The sequence below is a fragment of the Camellia sinensis genome, chromosome 12 (assembly GCF_055761805.1).
Source record: "Camellia sinensis isolate YWXY chromosome 12, ASM5576180v1, whole genome shotgun sequence".
Lineage (NCBI taxonomy): Eukaryota > Viridiplantae > Streptophyta > Magnoliopsida > Ericales > Theaceae > Camellia > Camellia sinensis.
In genome coordinates, this window is record NC_138972.1 from 85,627,228 (window position 1) to 85,653,276 (window position 26,049).

Consider the following 26,049-nt stretch of genomic DNA (forward strand, 5'->3'; position numbering starts at 1 on the left):
CAACAAAGGCATAGGAATGCATTTGCAAGGAAATGTGTATGCAACTACTCTCCTTATCATTTCTCAAGCTCAAAGGAGCATAGTACTCGGCTCTCAAGTCACCAATCACACATCTCAATGCATGATAGCCAAAGAACCAAGCTCGCACAATGTTAGTGAATGCACAAACAGCATATAAGAGCCTCCACCTCTAGCATGCATGATCAAGAGGGTTGGCAACCAAGAAATGCAACACGTTTCATCACTTTGAGAATGAAATGTACCACATTCCTCGTGTTTGAATTAACATCCGATCCAAACACGATGCAAAGCATACAACATGCCTACCTATCAATGCTAAAGTGGCATGCGCAAGATTCTATCATGTAAACAATGCGTGCATGGCATGTTTAAAAGCTAAGGCATCAAAGCTAATGAAGTGCATTATACCAGAAGCATGCACTATCAATCTCAAATGGTCAAATCGCATATGGACAGACCTAAGACACTTCAAAATAGTGGCCAATACACATTAAGACTTAGGCACGGAAAGCAAAGAACGCATGCTCATTGGTTTGTTTGCAAGCAAGGCACAAAGCTTAGTTTTCAAACGCATTGAAAGAGCGACACATATGAGAGCATGACAGAGGTACAAGCATTGAAATCATATGCCAAATGATGACATATCATGCGAACAACACAGATATAGCATGCTAGAAGACTTAAGCATTAAAGCTAGCGAAGCACGCAACACTAGGGCTATACAATACAATGCTCAAAGGACTAAACCAGTCCTAAATAGACATCATGCATGCCAAGATAGTGGCCAAAATGATCTGAAATGATAGCATGAAAGGCAAGATAATGATGCTCATGCATTGACTCATTAACAAGGCATAAGGGCACAACTCTTAAACACAATTAAAGAGTGATAAACATGAGAGTTTGACAAGGCTATATGCTCTGAAATTATGTGTTTAATGATGCCATATCACATAAACATCACAAATAAGGCAGGTTAGAAGGCCTAAGGCACAAGGCTAGTGAAGGGCACTACACAAGAAGCATGCAATACATGGCACAAATGACCAAACCAGCCATGGACAGAGCTCAATTAGGCCAAAACAAAGACTTTAATGCTGAAATGGTAGCCCAAAAGCCTAGACAAGCATGCATACGTATTAGCTCATAAACAAGGCATAAGGCACAACTCACAAAAGCTATGAAAGAGTGGAATATGTGAGAGTGTGACTATGCTATACACACTGAAATCATGTGAGAAATGAGGCTAAGGCATGCAATCACCACAAGTAAAGCATGCAAGAGGCTTTGAAACTCAAAGCTAATCAAGGCCACTTAAACTACAACCATGCACAACAAGTCTCACATGGCCAAGACCACTCAAAATAGAGCTAAGGCATGCTAAAATAGTAGCAAATACATGCTGAGCTAGAGCTAACACAAGCTAGGATTAGAGGCATAAAGCATGATGCGTGTTAGGCCTGCAAGTAGGATTGCACTACAAGTACAAAAATCAAGCCATAGGTGACTCCACCAACCAACACCAGAGTTAAGGTATGTTAAATAATGACCAAAAACATACTGGAGTAGAGCCAATACATGCTAGAATAATGGACCAAAGCATTAAGCCTACAAGGCTAATTTGCAAGAATTACACTACAAGGGTAAGAAGAAATCAACCAATGGCCAAACCAACCAAAAAAAGAGCTATGGCAGGTCCAATAAGTCATAAAAACATGCTTGAGCTAGGTCAAAAAAAAGTAAAAGAGCATGCTCAAGTATGAGGCCAACAAGGCATACAAGCAAGACAAAAGGAGAGGGGGACCACCCCTCCTATTTTGGGCCACAAAATCAAGTTTCCACCACTGAAATTCCTCTGAGTTTTAGTGGTAGAAAGGCCATGTAAAGGCTAAAACAAAAGCTTCAAAGGATGGCTCAAAAGCGTAACAAATAAGGCATACAAGGGGGTGAAACACCCCCAACTCCCACAAAGCCTTAAACAACCATCTTTAACACTTAAAAATAGAGTTTTTTTGTAGTTGATAACTATGCCAAAATAAGCATGCAAAGGTGGCTTAAACTAGTATATAACAAACAAGCTAAAGAGGAGAAGAAGCTTACCCTTGTAGCACAGCAAGAAGGCAGCAACTTCAGCAATAATTTTAGACCAAAACCAATGCTAAGACCTCAAAATAAGCTCCAAGGTACCTCAGCTCCAAAGTTATGGTGTTCGACTAGGTGTTTGTGTGCAAAAATGTGAAGAAATAACACTTCTAAGCACAATAGCACAATATATATATATATATATAGAGAGAGAGAGAGAGAGAGACTTCTAGAGAGGGGATATTTTTAGCTCTGAAAAATCTGAACCCCTCTCAAGGGAGAGGAGGCTCCCCTTATATAGGCCAAACAAGCCAAAAGGCTTGCTCAATCCCTCCATACACGTGTCTTGAGGATGAGTTCAGTGAGCCACAGCTGGCTTAAAAGATCTACAAATATCTAAAAAGGAGAAAAAGTTGCGGCCAGCTAGTTAAGTGGCCGGCCGGTCACTTCCCCTAGCTGGCCGGCCACTTAAAGTGGCCTACAAGGGAGAAAAGTGGCCAGCAAGTGCCACAAGTGGCCGGCAAGGCCCTCCTCTCCCCAAGGCAAGAGGCAACAAGGGTTGGCCCAAAAAGCAAGGCCAAAACACAAAGGGTTAAGAGGCTCAAAGACAAGGCACCCAGTCGAGACGTTCGGGCGCTCAAAACAAGCACAAACATGTGCAATCATCACGTGCACAAACGATGACATCTGAGTCTTAAGGTCGGTCAAAAATGGGGTGTCTACAGCGACGGCACTGAGAAGATGGAATCAATTGGTGGGTAGATGTAGACGGTTGCTCTACTGGATCTGAAGAAGAGGACTGGTCTGGCCTTGGTGATGAAGTGGCTGGTGGAGTTGTGGCAGATAAAGGAGTCTTGCTTCGGTGGGAAACGTTGGGCAAAGCAAACTTGTACATAGGGATGTAATTCAGTAGGAGGGGGGCTTTGCGTTTTAGAGTGGGGAGGCCCAAAAGCTTCTTTAGATCTCGGTTAGGGACATAGGACTGCGAAAATCCCTTTGTTAGCTGAAAAAGGACTGCAAGAGAAAGCAACAAACATTAGTATAGATAGATGAATTGACAAGTCTTAATAAAGATAAGTTATTGGATGACTCAGTTCTTACCATCATCCTCTCTAAACATTGATCGGCACAGAGGAAAGAGATGAAGATCGTCATCAAGTGAAAACTAACAGTTGCCTGAGACGATCAAATAGACAACTCCAGCACCCTTATTGGAGTCTAGGAGGTCGGCTATAAGTGGATCTGGGCTTGAGATAGTACGTGTAACCTATGTCAGACTTATGGCCACACATTGTGTAACAGAATTGGATGTCAACTAGTATGATCCTAGCTTTTTCTCGGTGGGCCAATTCGATTATGCCATTAATAACCCTATATGAGTTAATGGCTAGCTCCATAGGGTTAAGCTTATAGTAATTAAGGATTTTCCTAAAAAGGATGTTTAAGGAAAGCCGAAGTCCACACTTAATAAAAGCAACAACAAGGAAAGGCATGAAGTTCGTGTCTGGCATGATAGAGTCCTCCTTGCCAGCCAACCTGATCTGGACGTCGACTGGGATAGAGAACTCTTGCCTGAAGTATTCTAGTTTGCCCGAAGTCCACACTTAATAAAAGCAACAACAAGGAAAGGCATGAAGTTCGTGTCTGGCATGATAGAGTCCTCCTTGCCAGCCAACCTGATCTGGACGTCGACTGGGATAGAGAACTCTTGCCTGAAGTATTCTAGTTTGGCCGGGGTGTCTATTCTCTACCTAAACATACCCATGATCTCGGCTTAAAATGTTTTGTGATGGATTTCAGAGAAAAGATGTTGGTAGGGGTTTTAGAACCTCAGCTAGACCCTAAGCAGGCACTAGAGAAAGGATTTTTGAAGATCTAAAGGGATTTTGTTTTAATTTTCCTAAAAAACAGGGTTCTAAATCAAAGCCCAAACCTAAGTCTATGTAGAAACAAGAATCAAAGGCAATAGTCTGGAAACAAAGCAAGAAAAAAAAAAAAAAAAAGCATGATTCAGAATCAAGAATTAGAGATTCAAGAATATGGAAAATTACAAATCCGTAGAACATTAAGTGATTGTGTACAAGGCAGTATGAAAGAACCATAAGCAATACGAATATCCTAGAACTCAGGAACAAATTATGATGCATAAAACAGATTTAAGAACAAGAAATGATGACCAAAACATGAAGATAGAAACAGAGTACAACTATGAAAACGAATTCAATGGCAATAGATACAATATTGATATATATTCAGGACAGTGGAAAACTAAACTAGAAGAGAATGAAATTAAGAGCTTACAAAATGGGGACGAGAACGCAGACGCAGTGATAACCTTGGTCCGTACTATGCTAATTAATCTTAATTGTGATTGTGATTATGTGTTTGATATGATTTTAAGTGCCATTTATATGAAGATAGGTGGTTTTGAATTTCTATCTGTTCACCGTAGGAAAATCTGTCTGACTTTCTACTTTGGAATTTAAATTGGTTACGCCATTGTGATTAGTGTAATTTTTAGAGCCTACGGTGAAATTCAATTGAAAATTGATTCAGATCAAATTAAATAGAATAAACTGATGGTATAGTGCTCAATTAATTAGTGTTAATAAATGTGATTAAGGGAGTTTGTATAAAAAGGCCATTATACATTCAATTCCTCTCTTTTTATTCAATTTGGCTGAGATTAACTCTCTAGAGGGAGAGAGGGCCAAACCTAGTGAGAGAGAGGAGCCAACATTGAAGATTTGCTCAAGAAGCTTGAAGATCTTAGACTATAACTCAAGAATTAACCATGATTTGGGAGATTTAATGTCACGACCCCATTCCGCCCCTAGTAGAATGGTGTCATGATTGCCAGTAATCCAAGATTACCATAGGCCAACTTAGAAGGATTCACACACAATCAGAGTATACATATGGGGCTTACATGTGCGGAAGCAATAAATTTCAATCTAATTAGTCCATAAGAGTTGTGCATAGATTAAACGAAATGACATACATCTTAACATGGTCTATAACTTGAATACAGATAAAAATAAAGTACATATTACATCTTGATCAAAAGGCTTCTCAAGCCGACATATACAAAAGAGGTGAAATACAAAACCAAGAAGCATAATCTTCAAGATGCTAGCAAAAGTATGAATCCAAACATCATGCAAAACACATCTAGGCGTCACCGCCTTCTTGCTCGTCACCTACATATATATAAGAAGATGGTGAGCTTGGATACTCAGTGAATGATATTAGAAATAAAGGTTTACATGACTGATAATCAAGATCTTTATCAAACAATACATAGTATATCTGGTACAAAATCAAAGGATGAACCAAGTTCATCTGTCAAATCTTTCAAAATTTCAAGGGATGCTTACTAGCATCAATATAATACAAGGGATGACATTCTGGACAAACCCACGCGGTAAACCGTCAATGGCAAGACAAAGGAGATATCTCAAACAAGGGTACTAGTTGCACTATAGTCCCCTAGCACTAAGGACTTTCAAAACAAGGATACTAGTTGCATTATAGTCCCCTAGCACAAAGGACTTTCAAAACAAGGGTACTAGTTGCATTATAGTCTCCTAACACTAAGGACTTTCCAAGAATGTCATCAAAACAACTACTCGTTACAAATTAGGAATAATCATTCATGCTAGATCAAATACTTTTCCAAAACGAAGCAAAGCTTTATCAAAACTTTATAACATAACTTTATTAAAAATACCACTCACATAACTCTTCAGGTGTGGGGGTTACAAGCAAGGATCCAAGGCCTAGAAGTACATAATAAATCCCATTGAATGCATTTCAAGAAGACAAGAAGAGATGCTCAAAGATGGATATGAAATGCATCCTTAGAACAAGCTTTACATGACAAGAAAGGATCCCAGCATTTCTTTCCAAAACCAAGTCAAGACAAAGTAAAACATGCTGGGAGTTAAATCACTGTTTTTCATCTAGGGAAAACATGCTGAGTACCAACCAGGTCTTGGAATGGATGTACAGAAATGATCTAGGCAAAACTGACCTAGCTGGGTGAACTCAGGAGGTCTTGGCCGAGGTCCCACACCTCTTGGCCGAGGTGTGGTTACCTAGGCTTCGGCGTGCAGCTGCCTGCCGAGGTGTTACAAGGTGTCAGCAAGGGTGTACCATGGTCAGCCTAGGTGTGCATGCAAGATAGACTGAGGTGCAGGTGATCATGCAAGGTAGGCCAGGGTGAGATACAATGCTTGGCCTAGGCGTGAGATCTAGGCAACAGTGGTCTCTGTGACCACACCTAGGGAAAGGTGAAGTCTGGAAATCTGGGTTTCCCCTTGAAGGACATGAAGGACAAGAACATGAAGAACATGAATGCTAAAATCATAACTTCTTTATTCAAAACCTGAGATTTCATGAGATGAGTTCGAAAACATGAACCTGGGTACCCATACTTGAAGATCTTATGAAAACAAACACAAAAACTTGGATCTTGATACAAGCTTTCGGATCAAAACATGGTTTTTCTTCAAGAACACATGAACATCACTTTCTCTTTCTAAAACAAACTTTAAATCAATGCATGGCTCATGAATCATGCTAGATCATGCAATGTGATCGGATCAACATAAAGAATAACAAGAGTAGATCATGAATCTAACCTTAAAACACGGATCTAGCGGTTCAAGGTGTGAAGATCAAGCTTGGAATCTAGCTCTCTCCCTCTAAGAACTTCTTTCTCTTTCCTAGAGCTTCTCTCTCTTCAAAGGCAAAGATATGACAAATGATATGTTTTCTCTCTTTGTTGGCTGACTTAACCCTCTGCTGGGACATGTGGCACTACCGGATTGGGTTTCCTCAAAAAGGTGACTGAATGACAAGACAAGAGCATGACAAAGGGTGTACAACAAGCAAGGTGACATGGGCACTCCGGCAAGTAATGATCTCGGATTAGGACATAGGCTTCAGCAAGTAAGGTCTCAATGATCTCGGCTAGGAAGGATAACACTTGACCTAGCTGTGCCACACCTCGGCCTAGATGTGCCACACCTCGGTCTAGGTCATACTAGTCCAGGAACAAGATCACTAGGTGTAAGGATCAAGGATCTAGGACGCCTAGATGATAACATCTCGGCCTAGATGATACACATCTCGGCCTAGGTGATGCACACCTCGGCCTAGATGATGACATCTTGGCCAAAATGCCTAGGTGACGGGGGAGGTCAACCAAGGTGGTTCCAAGATGGTCCTAGGTGTAAGTGGTTCAAAGGTGTGACCTAGGCAAAGGTGTGACCTAGGCTTAAGATAACTCAAGCTTGGCATGACCTAGGCTTAACATGACCTAGGCCTGGCATGACCTAGGCTTAACATGACCTAGGCTTGGCATGACCTAGGCTTGTGACAGCAAGGAAGGAACAAAGCATGCATACAATACTTAGGCAAATCACATAAGCACAAAACAAGACAAGGACTTCTACCTAGGCAAAACAAGTCTAAGTCTACAAATGCAAGCTTAACAAGACGAAATTATGCAAATACACATGAACATGACTAAGACATGAATGTGGGTTATTACAGTCTACCCTTCTTAAAGAAGTTTGGTCCCCAAACTTAAGTTACCTTGCCCCAAAACAATTTCGGATTTCAGATTCTCATCTCTTCTTACCAACCTTCCTAATCTGTCCAACCTGTCCTCGGATTGAACTCGACCAACTAGAGATCTATCCCTTCTCATGATGCTAGAAGTATGCAAAATGTGACTCTTAAAACAAAATGAGCAAATAGACATGTATGCAAGTAACAAATGATCATGCCGAGATGATGCACATCTTGTCAAGTAGCAAGCACTATGATGCAATCCTAACATCATTCTAAGGGAAATCCTAAGCTCTTTAGGACTCAAAGTGTGTGAATAACGTACTATAAGGAACCGGTGCTCTAATACCAATCTGTCACGACCCCATTCCGTCCCTAGTAGAATGGGGCTGTGATGGCTAGTAATTCGAGATTACCAAAGGCCAACTTACAAGGATTCACACACAATCAGAGTATACATATGGGGCTTACATGTGCGGAAGCAATAAATTTCAATCTAATTAGTTCATAAGAGTTGTGCATAGATTAAATGAAATAACATACATCTTAACATGGCCTATAACTTGAATACAGATAAAAATAAAGTACATATTACATCTTGATCAAAAGGCTTATCAAGCTGACATATACAAAAGACGTGAAATACAAAGCCAAGAAGCATAATCTTCAAGATGCTAGCAAAAGTATGAATCTAAACATCATGCAAAACACATCTAGGCGTCACCGCTTTCTTGCTCGTCACCTATATATATATAAGGAGAGGGTGAGCTTGGATACTCAGTGAATGATATTAGAAATAAAGGTTTGCATGATTGATAATCAAGATCTTTATCAAACAATACATGGTATATCTGGTACAAAATCAAAGGATGAACCAAGTTCATCTGTCAAATCTTTCAAAACTTCAAGAGATGCTTACTAGCATCAATATAATACAAGGGATGACATTCTGGACAAACCCACGCGGTAAACCGTCGGTGGCAAGACAAAGGAGATATCTCAAACAAGGGTACTAGTTGCACTATAGTCCCCTAGCACTAAGGACTTTCAAAACAAGGGTACTAGTTGCATTATAGTCCCCTAGCACTAAGGACTTTCAAAACAAGGGTACTAGTTGCATTATAGTCCCCTAGCACTAAGGACTTTCCAAGAATGTCATCAAAACAAGTACTTGTTACAAATTAGGAATAATCATTCATGCTAGATCAAATACTTTTCCAAAATGAAGCAAAGCTTTATCAAAACTTTATAACATAACTTTATTAAAAATACCACTCACATAGCTCTTCGGGTGTGGGGGTTACAAGTAAGGATCCAAGGCCTACAAGTACATAATAAATCCCATTGAATGGATTTCAAGAAGACAAGAAGTGATGCTCAAAGATGGATATAAAATGCATCCTTAGAACAAGCTTTACATGACAGGAAAGGATCCCGGCATTTCTTTCCACAACCAAGTCAAGACAAAGTAAAACATGCTAGGAGTTAAATCACTGTTTTTCATCTAGGGAAAACATGCTGGGTACCAACCAGGTCTTGGAATGGATGTACAGAAATGATCTAGGCAAAAATGACCTAGCTGGGTGAACTCAAGAGGTCTTGGCCGAGGTCTCACACCTCTTGGCCGAGGTGTGGTTACCTAGGCTTCGGCGTGCAGCCGCCTGCCGAGGTGTTACAAGGTGTCGACAAGGGTGTACCATGGTCGGCCTAGGTGTGCAATGGTTAGCCTAGGTGTTCATGCAAGATAGACTAAGGTGCAAGTGATCATGCAAGGTAGGCCAGGGTGAGATACGATGCCTGGCCTAGGTGTGAGATCTAGGCAAGAGTGGTCTCGGTGACCACACCTAGGGAAAGATGATGTCTGGAAATCTGGGTTTTCCCTTGAAGGACATGAAGAACATGAAGGACAAGAACATGAAGAACATGAATGCTAAAATCATAATTTCTTTATTCAAAACCTGAGATTTCATGAGATGAGTTCGAAAACATGGACCTGGGTACCCATACTTGAAGATCTTATGAAAACAAACACAAAAACTTGGATCTTGATACAAGCTTTCGGATCAAAACATGGTTTTTCTTCAAGAACACATGAACATCACTTTCTCTTTCTAAAACAAACTTTAAATCAATGCATGGCTCATGAATCATGCTAGATCATGCAATGTGATCAGATCAACATAAAGAATAACAAGAGTAGATCAAGAATATAACCTCAAAACACGGATCTAACGGTTCAAGGTGTGAAGATCAAGCTTGGAATCTAGCTCTCTCCCTCTAAGAACTTCTTTCTCTTTCCTAGAGCTTCTCTCTCTTCAAAGGCAAAGATATGACAAATGATATGTTTTCTCTCTCTGTTGGCTGACTTGACCCTCTGCTGGGACACGTGGCACTACCAGATTGGGTTTCCTCAAAAAGGTGACTGAATGACAAGACAAGAGCATGACAAAGGGTGTACAACAAGCAAGGTGACATGGGCACTCCGGCAGGTAATGATCTCGGATTAGGACATAGGCTTCAGCAAGTAAGGTCTCAATGATCTCGGCTAGGAAGGATAACACTTGACCTAGCTGTGCCACACCTCAGCCTAGATGTGCCACACCTCGGTCTAGGTCATACTAGTCCAGGAACAAGATCGCTAGGTGCAAGGATCAAGGATCTAGGACGCCTAGATGATAACATCTCGGCCTAGATGATACATATCTCGGCCTAGGTGATGCACACCTCGGCCTAGATGATGACATCTCGGCCAATATGCCTAGGTGACGGGGGAGGTCAACCAAGGTGGTTCCAAGATGGTCCTAGGTGTAAGAGGTTCAAAGGTGTGACCTAGGCTTAAGATGACTTAGGCTTGGCATGACCTAGGCTTAACATGACCTAGGCTTGGCATGACCTAAGCTTAACATGACCTAGGCTTGGCATGACCTAGGCTTGGAATGACCTTGGCTTAACATGACCTAGGCTTATGACAGCAAGGAAGGAACAAAGCATGCATACAACACTTAGGCAAATCACATAAGCACAAAACAAGACAGGGACTTCTACCTAGGCAAAACAAGTCTAAGTCTACAAATGCAAGCTTAACAAGACGAAATCATGCAAATGCACATGAGCATGACTAAGACATGAATGTGGGTTATTACATTCAAGCTTCTAGGTGAGTAATTGGTTATGATTTCATAAGTTTGAGGTTGTAATTTTGTGAATTCAAGTTAAATGATCTTCTAGAGCTTGAATTGAAGTTGATATGTTCATGCATGCATAAAGTTGCCATGAATTTGCATAAACTAGCATGTCATACGTTGATTATGAAAAATTGAGCATTGAAGCATACATGCAAGCATAGTTTTGTTGAGTTTCATGGTTGGGAGCACCATTGGTGCCATTTGAAATGGAATTGGAGTAAAAAATTAGCATGCATGTATAATCCAAGGAGTTTATGGAGTTTGAGCATATGTATATTGAAATTGAATTTTGAAGCTATGTGTTTTCTTGCGATGAATTGAGGGTTGGATTATGATTTTGAGCAATTGGCCTCATATTGCTTGTATACTTATGATATACTATGTGTTTCCATGTTTTTGGGCCAAAATCATGTGTTTAAAGCCTTTGAATGTCGAATTTGAGCCTCAAGAATAGTTCTGGAAAACCCAGAATTCATGATGTCTGCTCGAGCGGGGAAAGCACTACTCGAGCGTAAAATACGAGCTCCCAGTATTTTTGCAGACATTGATGTCTGCTCGAGCGGGGACATTCACGCTCGAGCGGGAAGTCTTGTAGTGTGACCTTCAGCTCGAGCGTCCGTATTCACGCTCGAGCGTAAAAATGAGGCAACCAGTACTTTCGTAAACCATGAGGGTCCGCTCGAGCGGCAGAACCCACGCTTGAGCAAGGACCCCTATTTCAGAAATTTTGTAAAAGTGTTCTGTGTTTTATTTTCTGTTCTCTTTCACTTCTAGGTACTCTTAGGCATGCATTGAGCATTATGAATGAATTAAAAGGATAAGAAGGAAGCCTAAGAGGGATGTATGAATTAAGAATGGATTAAATCGTTTATGACCCATCTGTGTTAGTAATGTGTAGGGTCGAGCTCAAGGGTGAATCCACCGGCAAAACACTGTGAGTAATATCTTAATAAAGATATCTGAAGTATGTTATTTGTCCAATTGTTTATTTCTATATAAGTCTTATAAGTTTGTTACATTGAATTGGGGGACAAATATTTGTATGACATGAATGAATGGGCCAGAGGCCATATGACACGAATGAATGGGCCAGAGGCCGCATGACACGAATGAATGGGCCAGGGGCCGTATGACATGAATGAATGGGCCAGAGGCCGTATGACACGAATGAATGGGCAAGAGGCTGTATGACATAAATGAATGATAGTCTGATATATGAATGATTGGGCCAAAGGCTGTCTGATGTGAATGTTAGTCTGACACGAATGATAGTTTGACATATGAATGATTGGGCCAAAGGCCGTCTGACATGAATGATAGTTTGGTATAAACGATTGGGCAGAAGGCCGTCAGATCTGAACGATTGGTCCAAAGGTCGTCGGATACGAACGATTGGGCCAAAAGGTTGTTAGACATGAATGAATGGGCCAAAGACATGAATGAATGAGTTAATTGGGCCCGAGGCCGTTTGATACGTCTAGAACTTTAGTCGATTGATACATTAAATAGAGACATGATTTGGGCCCAAGGCCGTCTGATGTAACTGTTTCAAAGATTGTTCATGTATCTTCCTTATTTGATATTATTCACTGGGCTTGCGCTCACGCTCATTCATGTCTATGTAGGTGAGCCAAGGGACGTCCAAACCCAGCCTCGGTGAAATATGTAAAAAACAGTCAAGGTTTTAAAGTGTCAGCCTATCGTCTTACGCACGAGACTTGTCTTCGTCTCTTTTGTTCTTTTGCTATAGTTTTGTTATGTTGGCGAAAACATTGGATTACTTTTGTATATAAACTTTGGGTTTGACTGACTTAGACTTGAATGATCCTATATGTACAGTTTATATGTTAACTTCCCTTTTGATGTGAGTCATTAACGAATACTTATGCGAAACGTTATGATGTGCATATAAGCACAGCTCTATGGACAAAATTTTAAATTTTCTTCCGTTTGGCCCCTTTACTCTGATGAGTTATATCTTAAAAGGTTTGAGGCCGTAAGTAATCCCTTGATTACTGTCCGGTTATGTCCTTAACCCATAGGGGCGGGTTCGGGTCATGACACGCTGGAATGAGATTTGCCGTAGTTGGATGATGATGACTGTGACCAAACAATGAAAAATTCGCCGCAACGGAGCACGATTGCAGAGCTTTGAAGGTATGAAAATGATGGATTTTGTAGAGAGAGAAAGTCTGAATAGAAAGAGAACTGAAGAATGAAAAGTGAAGAAACGAAGAGAGAAAATAGGGAGTTTTGTTAAAAATTTGAAAAGGCGGCAAACCATAATGAAATGCCTAAGACGACGTGCCTGTCAGGCGGCATGGATAGAAATGACGTGACCTGATAGCGCGTGTTAAGAATGAGCCAGTAAGAATGGGACGCGTGGAGGAAACGGTTGAAAAGACCGTGCGTAATAGCTCACACGCAGTTAGAACTCTTGGAACTTGAAATAATGAGGCCATGACCTCAGCCAGAGGAGCAGTCTCAGTTGAGACATATCAAGAGCTTGGTTCTTGGTTCTTGGTTCTTGGTTCTTGGTTCTTGGTTCTTGGTTCTTAGTTCTTGGTCCTTGGTTCTTGGTCCTTGGTCCTTGGTAAAGTGGACAGTTAAGTCCTAGTTATGTGAAGCCGACAAGTCATGATCTCGGTCAAAGAGAAAAGTGAACTTTAGCCGACATGCTATATTGACAAACGATGTAGGTTCCATCACCTCAGGTTGTCGAGATAATAGAACCTGGGAGCAGTTTTGAGGAAGTATTTTATGAATGATAGCATGTGGCTAAGGTGATGCCGAAATGTCAGTCGAGGTGCCACATGGCTTGGTCACACTGCCGAGATAATCTCAGCTAGGCCGAGGTTATCTATAGAGATGCCAGAGTCTGAGATAAGCAGATAAGAGACAAGAGTCCTAGAATAGGAAAAGATCTTAGTCTAGATAAGGATAAGACTCAAGGAGAGTTTATCCCTATCTAGCTGAGGGTCCAAGATGAGCATTGAGCCTGAGTCCATTGAAGTGAGGCTTCTAATGAGATCAGGTCACTGCTGGCTATAAAAGCAAGGCACCCTCGTGGGTCTGAGGTAAGTTCTTTCTTGTGAGTTTCAACACAATTTGCTATCTTTGAGAGATATTGCTTACAGACTTGATTGTCGGATTGCCCTCGGGTGGACGAACCACCGCCGGATTCTCATCTTCTTTTGCAGGTTGTTGGGCTTAATCTATTCTATCGGTGCTCTCCAGTTGAGTTCCCCGTATGGTTGTGTGGTTAGAAATCAACACCTACACTGGGGTTCCTTGTAAGGTAGAACTATGGTATCCTATAATCCTGCTTTTGCTGTTACACTATTGGCATAAATTTGTGCTTTTCTTATATTGTAGTTTCTTTTTAGATTGTTGAAAAAGTCCCTAGTCGATTAATTTTTTATTTATTTATTTGTGTGTATTTACCAATTGGGCAAGTGGTGCTCTTGATCCTGAAAATAGCAAGTGCTAATACTAATTTACATTGGCACCTCTATGATATAAGATTTATTTAGTGCTCATATATTCATTTTAGTATGATGTTGATTCTAAGTTCACTAAAAGGACGTGGTTTTACGGCTCACAACCCTCTTGCAGGGTTCAGATGGTCATCCTATTATTCGGTAAGAAGAATTTTATTAATATGATACTAAAATTTCTACAAAAATAGGATCATATTGACATTATTGTGTAGGATGAACCTAGAATTATTTTCTCAAGTTCCTATTCAAACATGTTAGAACGTTGATTATGGGTTTTTTTTTTCGTTTTGTTTTTGTTTCTAGACTTTGAATTGGTTTTGATTCTAAATATTATTACACTTAACAGCAGAGGACTTGGTGTTTTGATACTCTGAAGGACTTCATTCTGATTTCCATAAGGTAAGCATATGTTTTCTATGAAATATTCATTTTTCCTGAATTGATTAGGATTAGTCTCTGAAGATGAAGTAAGTCACTGAATTAGGAGCCCCATCCAATTCATATGATTTTTATGCTTGTTGTTAAATTCAATAATTCTACTTATTCACATTACTCACTTATAATCATACTAGTTCATGTTATGTGACAGGGAACATAGGAACATATGTGGGTGTATAACAAAAGAATGAATTATGAAAGAAAAAAAAAAGAAGAAGAAGAAGAAAGAAGCCAACTATTTCTACTTCTGTGATCTAAGTAACCCAAAAAAATTCTAAAATTTTGATTATTAATTTAATAGTCAATTTTTGTCCTACTATTCTTTCAAGCACTATTTGGGATTCATTTCATATACAATCAGCTTACTTAACATAATTTTTTTTTTTCAAGCACTGTTAAGTTCTTGGTGTTTGGTGCAATATGTTGGTAGAAAGTGGCAATTTCACATTATTCAATATTTGATAGAACATGATAGTTCTTGGTTTCTCTAGGACATTTTAGATACCATGCATCATTCTTTTTGGTTTTTCAATAATCAAGTCAGTACCATTTTTGTCTTTATGTTTATTTGACTGAGAACACGCCATTGTTAAGCCAAATATGCATGTCAAAAGTGCCTCAGAATGGGAAAATTGGATTATTGATATTTCAAATATATAATACAGTCTTTCAAGATTTGATTAAATGACAGTCGACTGCTTTTTTGATATGCCTGCAATCAAACTAACAAATATTTCTTTTAAATCCTCACTATACATTTAATTTTCTGTGGAATGATCAAATACCTTTTTCTCATACTATTTGATATTGTATTAGGCTCAATCCTATTTTCTTAAGATGCTTGGAACAGAGAAATTTCTAATTTCTATTTGTTTCAAGGTCTATTTAAATTATTGATGTCCAGGCTTTAATGCATCATCCAAGTAACCTGCTAGCATAACCTCACTTAGCTTTGAGTCAAGTTCATAAAGTTTTGACTTCATATCCTCAATATTTGTCACTAACTACGGCTCCTCCACAATAATATAAACTACAAATAGATGAGGGCAACAAACAGTCAGAAACTATTGTGCACAACATGGTAAAAAAAAAAAAGGTCTTAATTAGCAAATGTAGGTTGGGAGTTGGAGTGAAAAACGCCTTAAACTTAGTCGAAAAAAGCCATTCGGAGGGTAAAAATGCAAAACAGCCCCCGAACCACTCTATAGATGTTATGGGTAGCTTCCTCGTGACAAATAGGACTTGTGGGGATAGATGGGATGTAATTAGCACACATAGGTTGGGAGTTGGAGTGAAAAATGCCTTAAACTTGGTCGAAAAAAGCCGTTTGAAGGGAGAAAATGCAAAACAGCCCTCGAACCACTCTGTAGATGTCACAAGTGCTTCTTAGCTTATTTGTTAAGTGAGGCACACCCATACACACAATGAACTACAACAATTTTCAAATTTCCTCTCAAATAAAAGTGACAATGCCATGCATGTCCCTATTTCAACATAAGGCAGCAACCTTTGCCAAACATGTTCTCTTTGTCCTTTTTTGGGGGGAGGAAAGGGGGGACATTATTTTATCAGCAACTCTAAATAAGCACCTTCAAATAACGGCAAAATATCCATTCTTTGAATAAGAGCATATTTGGATGTCATGTGAATAAGTATTTGCCTTACCGGCTATGGATTTGTGCCATAGAGGAAAAGAGTAAGTTTCAGCAACTGACAAGTATGGATATTTGACATGCTTTTGAAAGGAATGTTATGATGTTAGTCCAACCACATGAAAGTTATGGAGTGCTTATTAAAATGCTATTTATTTATTTTTTAAAATGTTAGTCTATTATGTGCAGGATTATTTCGTAGGAAGTGCTTCTTTTATGCTAAAACTTCTACAATTCTGCAAAAGTCTGTTGTTTAAATAACCATAAGTGGAAGATGATGTCACGAGGAAGACAATTCATTCACCATTCAACTTATGGGTTTTGAAAAACCATGAGCCATAATAAAGTAAAATAAAAATTAACTTTCAGTTCATAATACACAAGTGTGTTCAAAAACAGATTACACTGATAATTACATGATCTTTTTATGTACTTTTGTTAGGAAAAATGCCTATTAGTGTTGGAGTTTCTCTAACCCATGGATTGGGTGTCTTCAAAAACAAAAATACTGATAATTACATGATATATATATATATATATATATATATATATATATATATTCACGTACAATGAAATTGGAGAGAGGGAGAAAAAAATCAGATAAAGAAAGAAGTAAAGAGATAATTGTAAACTTTTATTAAATTCACTAGGTTAAACAAAGGAGAAATGCCCAGCAACTCTCTCCTTGGCAACAAAAATCCAATAAGTAACAAACAGATAAACCAACTCCCTAAAAAAAAAGTAATAACAATAGAGGCTAATCAATGGGGAAAATTGCATGTCATGAAAAAGTTGAAGAAAAGACAAATACACCAAAACTGTGAAAGTATCTTCAAATGCTATATGGAACTAATAGGTGTAATTTTTGTTTTGTAGATGGATTTTGGCATGGACATGTAGATCTTCCATTTTTGTGTACAGAGGATAATTTACACTTTTGAATAATCCTTGCTTTTTTGTCGTCCTCTATTTTTTGTGTGAATTTGGATGAATCGTACATATAACTTTTGGCGAGGTACAAAATACTTTTGACATAAAACAAATATTTATTGTCGTGGTATATAGATTACCTTTTGTCGTGGTACAGATTATCATGGTAATTTGTAAATGCCAAATGGCCATTTCGCATAGTAGTAAATATATTTTTGAGTACAGAGGACATGATTTTTGTATGCTTATTTGTTCTGTATGAAATTATTATTTTCAGTTGGAATATACTTGGTTTGTATAGAATTTGACATTAAAAGTTATTCTTTTCTTTTTCTTTTTCTTTTTTTTATGGTTGTAAGTGAAATACGTGCTGTGAAATGGGTGATAATATATATGTATTGTTTTGTTTTTATATCTGTTACAGGTTGCGTGGGATACACACAGGTTGTGGACAAATTAATTTTTAAAAAAAAACATAAAATGATATTTTTGGCGACTAAACAATTAGTAGCAAAAAATGGAGTTAAATATTTTTAGCGACTAAATAGTTAGTAGTTAAAAAAAGAATTAAATGGAAACAAATCTTTTGGCGACTAAATATTTAGTAGCCATTTAAAAAAGATTTTAGGCAACTAATGATTTAGTAGCCAAAAATATATATATATATATATATATATGATAGGCGACTAAAACTTTACTAGCTAAACAAAAAAATTAGACTTTAGGCGACTAAATATTTAGTAGCTAAAAAAAGTAAGATGAACAAAAAATAGAAAATTCGCGACTAAAACTTTGGTCACCCTACATAATTCAACTTTTAGCGACAAAAATCATAGTAGCTGAAAATGTGATGTTAAATTTAATTGTAAGCTTTTGGCAACTAATTTACTTTTGGCGACTAAACAATTAGTCGCTAATTTAGGACTTTCAGCGACTAAATATTTTTTAGTTGTCAATACCTTCCCCGACAATGCTACTCTAACAAAGTCAGCCACCAAAAGTTTAGTCGGAAAAATGTTTCAGCGACTAAAATCTGACCTTTGGCGACTAAAAATTTAGTCGCCAAAAGTGCAATATGTTGTAGTGAAAAGATTGCGATTACAAAGGGATAACAACGATGGAGATCTCTCTCACGAGATTGCGACCACGACTGCAGAGGGTTAACAGCAGTGGCAACCCACCATTCCTGCGTAACCATCATGATTGCCAATTACCCCCATTTGTTTGATGGTTTACATCTAAACCTCCATCGTTTGTTCGATACTATTTTTCCGAACCAGGTGTGATAATTTCAAATGAAGAGGAATCAAACATGAGCGAAGCGGAAGAGGGCTCTAAAGTAGTTATGTGGGTTGCGGCAACAACAAATGGGTGAGGTCAGTGGAAGGCGAGTTGCTAATGGAAAAAGTGAAGGAAGAGAAAGCTAGGGAGATGGATTGTTAGAGGGGAATTACCGATTGGGAATGGGGCTTAGAGGAAGGGGGATTGGGGAGGTAGATCAGAGAAGGAGGAATGAGGTTGCTGGTAAAGAGAGAGGTTGCCGTAGGGGTGAGGCTATCGATGGAAAAGTGTAGGGGTGGGGGTTCAAATGGTATATCTGGGATTACAGTAGAGGTCCAAAATAAATGAAAATGTGAGTAATTTTGCTGGTGTGGGTTCAAAGATATGAAGGGTCCTAAGAAGAAAAGTAGGGACATTCAGTATCCCTTTTATGGTTAGGATAAGGATAATTCTATTTCCACACACCATTTACATTTTGTGCACATCATTTCTTAATTCACACACTTATTAATTTAGTTATATTATGTTTTTCTCATTCCACACATCAAATGTTCTAAATATATCCCTAACTCATAATTTAAACACACACCACACAAAACACATTTACACACATCACAACAGTAACTCTAGCATATCCAACAATCTACTAACACATTTTCACCAATTCTTTAGAGCCAATCAACGATGAAATGATGAAAAGATTGATGGAAGTTGATGAAAACTTTTTTTTTTTTGGGTTCGTGATCAACGATGATAGTAAGTTTTCATCACGATCAAAAAAATCTAAAAACAAATCATATGAAAAGTTTTCATCATTGACTTTTTTTTGGCAATCCCATTACAAAAGAATAACAATTCTTTAAAAAAAAAAAATGGAGTGCAACGATGGTGAGAGTGAAAAACAATAGAAGAACAATGTAGGCTTTAGCATTAATTTTTTTTTTTTTTTTCAAAAGATGTGCATTAAGAATTTTGTTCCCAAAGATATGTATAGAGAAAATTTAGTTTTAAGATTTGTTATGTATTGATGTCTATAGTGGTCATTTTGTTTAATGGTAAAATTATAATAAAATTTTAATTCATTAAGTGTGTGCACAAACAGTAAATGATGTATGGAAATAGAATTACCCTTAGGGTAATCCATAATTTTTTTTATTACAATTTTATCCCTCAATTAAACAACAATGATTGAGACCCCTTTTTTTGGGACCCCACAACCCCTTTTAGATCTCAACCATTGATGGTGTGGGCCCCACACATACATCAATGATTGAGATCCAAAGAGGGTTGTGGGAGTTTCCAAAAAAAATGGGTCCAAAGCATTTATCTCAATTAAATTACTCTTTTTGACAAAATGCTAACCCGAATTTTTAGGTCTCGTTTAGCAACATCACTTTTTAGTTTAAAAGTCAAAAAGTCATTAAAAAAATCAAAAAACTAACAACCTATACCAAAAAGTCAAAGATTTTCTTTTCTCTTTACTTCTTGTACATCTTTTCGTAAAAAATTAAAAAACCATCTCAAACATATAGTTTTTTTTACATCATATTTTAACTAAAAAATCGAAAAATTACTAAAAAAACCTGTTCCAAATGAGGCCTCCACATACCACCACCAACCACCGCACCACCTATTGCCCACCTCCGGCTCTGGTGATCTCTACAGATTGTCATTACCATCTAACCTCTGATCATAAACATTTACTGTGACCAACCCACCAGCATTGGGTGCGCAAAAGAGGGAATCTTTTATCAACCTTAATACTCTTTTATTTGTATCTTAACCTCAATTGAGAAAATAAATTAGGCAACGTAAATTCAATACAACTGAAATCACTTGCTAAAACACCTTCAACAACACCAGTTTTTATATCGTCCACTTCCATTTAAAACCTGAACATTACAAATAAAAATACATAAATTATAATTCTAAACAGTCTTAAAGTATATTTGACTCCTTAACGTAATTTTACATTCTTTTTCACTAATAGTAGCAGCCACTAAATATATGGCACCCTTCTGAATAACAGTAGCAACCTGAACATTTCCCAACAGCGTATCTTTGTAGTCTATCCAAACATTAATTGAGAAGAACCGGTCCACAACTTTTATCCCATGACGAACGTACTCTTTGTCCTTGCCCCCAACGAGTTTGAATCTCATTTTCTTTGGCATCCGAAACCAATTAGACTGGTCAGGATCAACAATCCAGGTCTCAAGATTATTCTCGCCAACTCCAATAAATATCTTGTCAGGTGTGAGGATGGAATCTGGCGAACTATTATCACTTATGACGAAAAACAATATGTGGTGGACCACAGCTTCGTCTTTAGCATCTTGTCCCAATTGAACATTCTCAATTAATTTTATACCCTTATCCACGATCTTGTCTGATTGACGGTCATATCTCTTATTACCCAACTCAATACCATTAAGCAATCTCGCCACACCTTTATTATCAAATTTAAAGTTCCTTAATTGTTCATCATACAGTTGTAACTTCCTTACTCCCCTCTTAGTCTTCTTAATATATCGGAGAATATTCTGAACATACCGTCTGCGAATGTACGCCGCCTTAAAAGGTGCACGACCACGGTAACTCCGCTTATATCCACTGGCCGCGGGTATCCTTAACTAGCGATACGCAAGGAGAGTTCGATACTGGCTGCTCATTACTCCTTCCATTTTTTATAAAACACTCCAAATCTTTTATCCTACAAATTCTGTAGATTCTCTTACCTCTGCTAACCCTTCTGTTCAGACACCTTAGCTTTGATATTTTTTCCCTCTGCTCCTCGTACCTATGAACAAACTTTGTCGGAGCTGACCGTCACCTCTCTTCCCACAGTCCTATTTGCCACGTCAAAAAATGATCCACATACATTTGAGTGAACTGCCCGTAATTCTCGAGATACTCTTCTAAGGAGTACAACATTGTATACCAAAACAATCAACAACAAAAAAAAGACTGAAAATAAGGGACGAAACAAGGTACCAGAAAACAACTTCACCATAATTGCTATCCCACTGCAAAAGTATATTCCTCTATGCCATAAAATGTTTTCTAGTACCAAATAAATAGACAAAGTGGCCTGTGTGTAAGGACGAAGATTCCCTATTCAAAATAATTCAAACACATTTAGTTTTCCGCCTTTGCTTTATGTCTATCATTCTGCAAGAATATTTACTTTACAACCACCAGAAAAGTGACACGCGTATAACACTATCTAGCAAAGGAATCAAAAGTACTCACACTACTCACACCTGGGCCCGGGTGTGACTTCTTTTTAACCTCATCCATACATGTGTCCATAAGTACAACAATGGACGGCCCAGATCAACGGGAAGAGGGGCGCTGGTAATATTAATACAGCACCCCCCCTCCGGCCACACCACTCACACCATTTACACCAGGTTTTTTAACTAATAAGGAGGCTTTGTACGTCTGGTGTGAGTTCATTGTTTACCACTACAAAATGCCTTGCCAAGCATCTTTCTATTTCTATGCCAAGAATGTTTTTCTCACCTACCCACAATGCCCATACCCAAAAGAACAACTCTTGGAACTTCTCCAAACCTTCCTCCAACTAGCCTGTCAGTCATACTACATACTTGTCACAAGGGAGCTCCACGAAGATGGAAACACTCACCTTCATGCCATGGTTCAATGCACAGAGAAGATCCAAACCTCCAACTAGAGATTTTTCGATCTCACAAGAACCAACGGCATGATAGAAAAACTCCACTCTCCAACAGCGAGTCGACAGTATATACAGAAAGGGGGCGAGTTTGTCGAATGGGGAGAATTTTCATCGAAGAGGAAAAGTCCTTCGAATAATAGAGATGAACTCTGGAGGGGAATACTTGCAGAAACAGAAATGGAGGAACAATTCTTTGCATTCTGCAAAGAAAGATGTCCCACCAATTACGTCACAAAATACCCCCAATTAAAAATATTTTCGAGGGATCATTACAAAAGAGAGAAGCCCTATATACTAGGGTTAATTTTTGCCTAGGTGCATTTTGTCAAAGATGATTGAATATGCTTTAATGGTTTTAGAGGCCTCAGATTATTACCCATATGCGAAACCTGTACAGATGGCATAGGTCATGTAAGTTGCAAGGGACTGGAATTTTAAATTTGGAAAACCTGCATGTCAATATATCTGTTTCTTTATACAATTAATGCTTTCTGGTGAATGGTTAAGTCAAATGATGATTGAATTGGAGTATGGGATACCGCTAATTAATAAAAAATGATGGTTTTTCAACGGTTGTTTATGTCAATGGTATAAGTTTACTTTGGGTGTTTCTATCTTCTTTTTATTTATTTTTGGCACATGGATTGTTTTAATTTGTTTGATTGAGCTTGTTCTTGGGTTGGCCTAATGGGTGTAATTTGGGCCTGGGTTGTACTCTTCTTAAGTCTTGAATTCAACTCTCACTATGTGTTATCAATTTCTTAGGGCCACGGCCACGGTCTCTGCCTGAGGTTTGCATGATCTATATGAAAGAAGGCGCTTTACATAGATTCCAGGATTAGTCGAGATGAGCGTAAACCAGACCGGACACCCGGTCATAAAAGGAAAAAAATTAATAATAAAAATAGAGCATATTCTTTCCCAACTGTATATTTTATTTCATTTTGTGTTTTTAAGCATAGCTATGAAAAAAAATTGTTCAGAAGAAGATTGAAATGCAAATGTTAGGAGGATCTGTGGCAAAATGAGATAATATACAATTTGGAAAGAGAGAAATTAGCCAAGATACCACATGCGCAATGAAGAGTAATAAGTATGTGTACCCAGCAGGGAAGAGTAATGTGTTAACGTTGAGGATAATATTAGGAAGTACAAAAATTCTCATAGGTTTGAGATTGTAACAGTAGTATCACTACTAAAAAAAGTACTTTTTGCGACCGCTACAAGCCGTCGCAAATAATAAAAAAACAGTCGCAAAAGACTTTTTGCGACGGCCCATGCGACGGCAAATGAGGGTTGCGAATGTGGGGGTGGCAAATACTTTTTGCGACCGCAAAACAGCAGTCGCAAATTATTTGCAACCGCCTAACCTACTTATAGCGACTGTTATTTTGCCGTCGCAAAAGAGTTTAAAAAATGCCTACAAGGTATTAGCGACCATCTTCTGTCGCAAAAAAAAACAAAAAAAAAATACCTACAATCATATATGTATATATTCAAATATTATATACAAAAACGTAAAGACATTTGCAAAAATCTCAACATTCATGCATTATTTTCCATTTCTTCCCTTAATAAAATTCTCTTTCTTCAACAAAAAAAAAAAAAACAATGTACAACAATAACAAGGAGTTCCTGAAAGAATCCTACAAAGGTTTTTCATCTCTTGCAATTACAAAGAACATTTGAAGTTATCATAGTTCTAATTCTAAGAATCCTTCATAGTCTTGTTACAGAGCCGGAAGAAGAGCAGCAACTCTTGAGATTACAGACATCTTCTGATTTCATCATCTGCTTTAAGAGAGAGAGAGAGAGAGAGAGAGAGAGAGAAAAAAAAAAAAATTGCACCAAACAAGCCCACATGTTAGCTACATTTTTTACCAAAATCATTTAAAGGAACATTTTTTTGTTTATGAACTCAGACTAGAAGCATGGTTTTAGTGTGAAAAATTGGAAAGCTAATTCTCTGTTCAATAAATATTGAGAATAAGAGCTCCAAGTGTTTGAACAAAATTGTAACAAAAACAGAGAGGAAAGTAATGAAGCATGTAAATTTATTAGAAATGGTTCAGGCAATTTCACCATGATTCCTGGAACTGAAGGAGACACTCTCCTCTTAAGCATAGTGAGTGTATGTGGCAATGGTCTCTGGAGAAGCTTTCTCCTTATGCTCAGCTCCTGGGGTTACCATGCTGGGCTTAAGTAAGATACCTTCAGACATCACATTGTTCTCAGCCAATTAGTAGAAGACTTCTGCCCAAACACGCTCCGCCACCTCTAGTGTCCTCTCAATAGGGTGCTCCCCATCAAGAAGAATCTCAGGTTCCACAACAGGCATAAGACCATTATCCTACACAAGAAACCAAAAAGTTTAAAAATTTTATCCTGGAAAATTAGTTTATCATCGGAAAAAAAAATATACTAAATGATTAAGAGTGATAAACAAACCTGTATCGAACAAAAATTTCCCTATGCTTTACTAGCTTCACTTCTAATCTGTTTATTATACTAAATTGCAGAATGACAAGACAATATTCTTATAGAAAACTTCTATGAATTTATCAAAGCCGAAATATTGAAGACTAGAACAATTCAGAATTCTACCACACACAATCAAGCAGAAATGGTGAATTAATTTGTGACAAGAACTTAAATGAACATATGTGAGAAACAGTCAACAAACTTAGACTTTGCAAAATTCTCTCATTGTCTTAAAAACTCCAATACAAATCATAACTTATGGATAAGGAGGTTCTGATGTAAACACTCAATCAGGATAGAATGTGAAGTTGACATGAATGTTTATGCTTGCTTTAGATGAATAATTCCTGTCATCATCCTGAATCCATTGCCGAGCAGGCACTTGTCAAATATATTACAAGACAAATTTTACTTAGCCCATTTGCACTCTATAGTTGCCAATAATTAAAAAATGAAGTTATCATTTAATAACTTCCCGTTATGCATAATACACTTGTGCAGCAAAGCTATATCAACAATTTCCTTCCTCTGTTCAATTTAGACAAAATATCCTCTATTTCTTACTCTGAGAGAGAGAGAGAGAGGTCATACCTGAGAAATGCCAGCATAACGAGCAAGTCCCCATGCTGCTTCTTTCACAGCCAAAGCAGAAGGACCACAAGGAATGCTGACAACTGTGTGCCTATAAATTTCATACAGAAATGTAAATAAAGTATTAAATCATGACATTTTGTAACGCCCTCGAAATTAACCCATTATATATCATTAACATGCATTATTTTAAGAAAAGAATTTATTAATTCATTCATCAGAGTATTACTAAATAAAGCATTACATGTAACATCGAATAAAATGCCCTACAGGCTTACATCTTTCCAAGCCAACACTTGGATACAAAAATATGAGTTCTAACTCAATACAAGAAAAGCCCTAGGCTTGAATGTTTACATGTACTAATAATTAAAGACAATTAACTAAAAGTAGTCTTCTTCAATCCAGAAGCCAAACCCTCCCAAGCTAAGTCCTTGGAGGTAGTTTATCACCTGAACCTGAAAATGATGTTCCCATAAAGGGTGAGCCACAGCCCAGTAGAAATATACTAAACCACATATAAGCAATGAATAAAGCAATAGCATTCAACAGATGGTTAACCAAAATAAACAATTACTTCATTTTACAGTCTCATGACACTATTGCCAAAG

The 26,049-nt window shown here is 38.0% G+C and overlaps 1 pseudogene across 1 annotated transcript; it reads right to left on the bottom strand.

The window, feature by feature from the left end:
* Window positions 1–23,891: 23,891 nt before the first annotated feature.
* Window positions 23,892–25,567, bottom strand: LOC145803710 (fructose-bisphosphate aldolase 3, chloroplastic pseudogene; annotated as a pseudogene). The gene is made up of 3 exons (XR_014345548.1): window positions 25,439–25,567; window positions 24,449–24,716; window positions 23,892–24,157 (listed from the first exon to the last, which is right to left on the bottom strand). The product of XR_014345548.1 is annotated as a fructose-bisphosphate aldolase 3, chloroplastic pseudogene (transcript).
* Window positions 25,568–26,049: the final 482 nt, after the last annotated feature.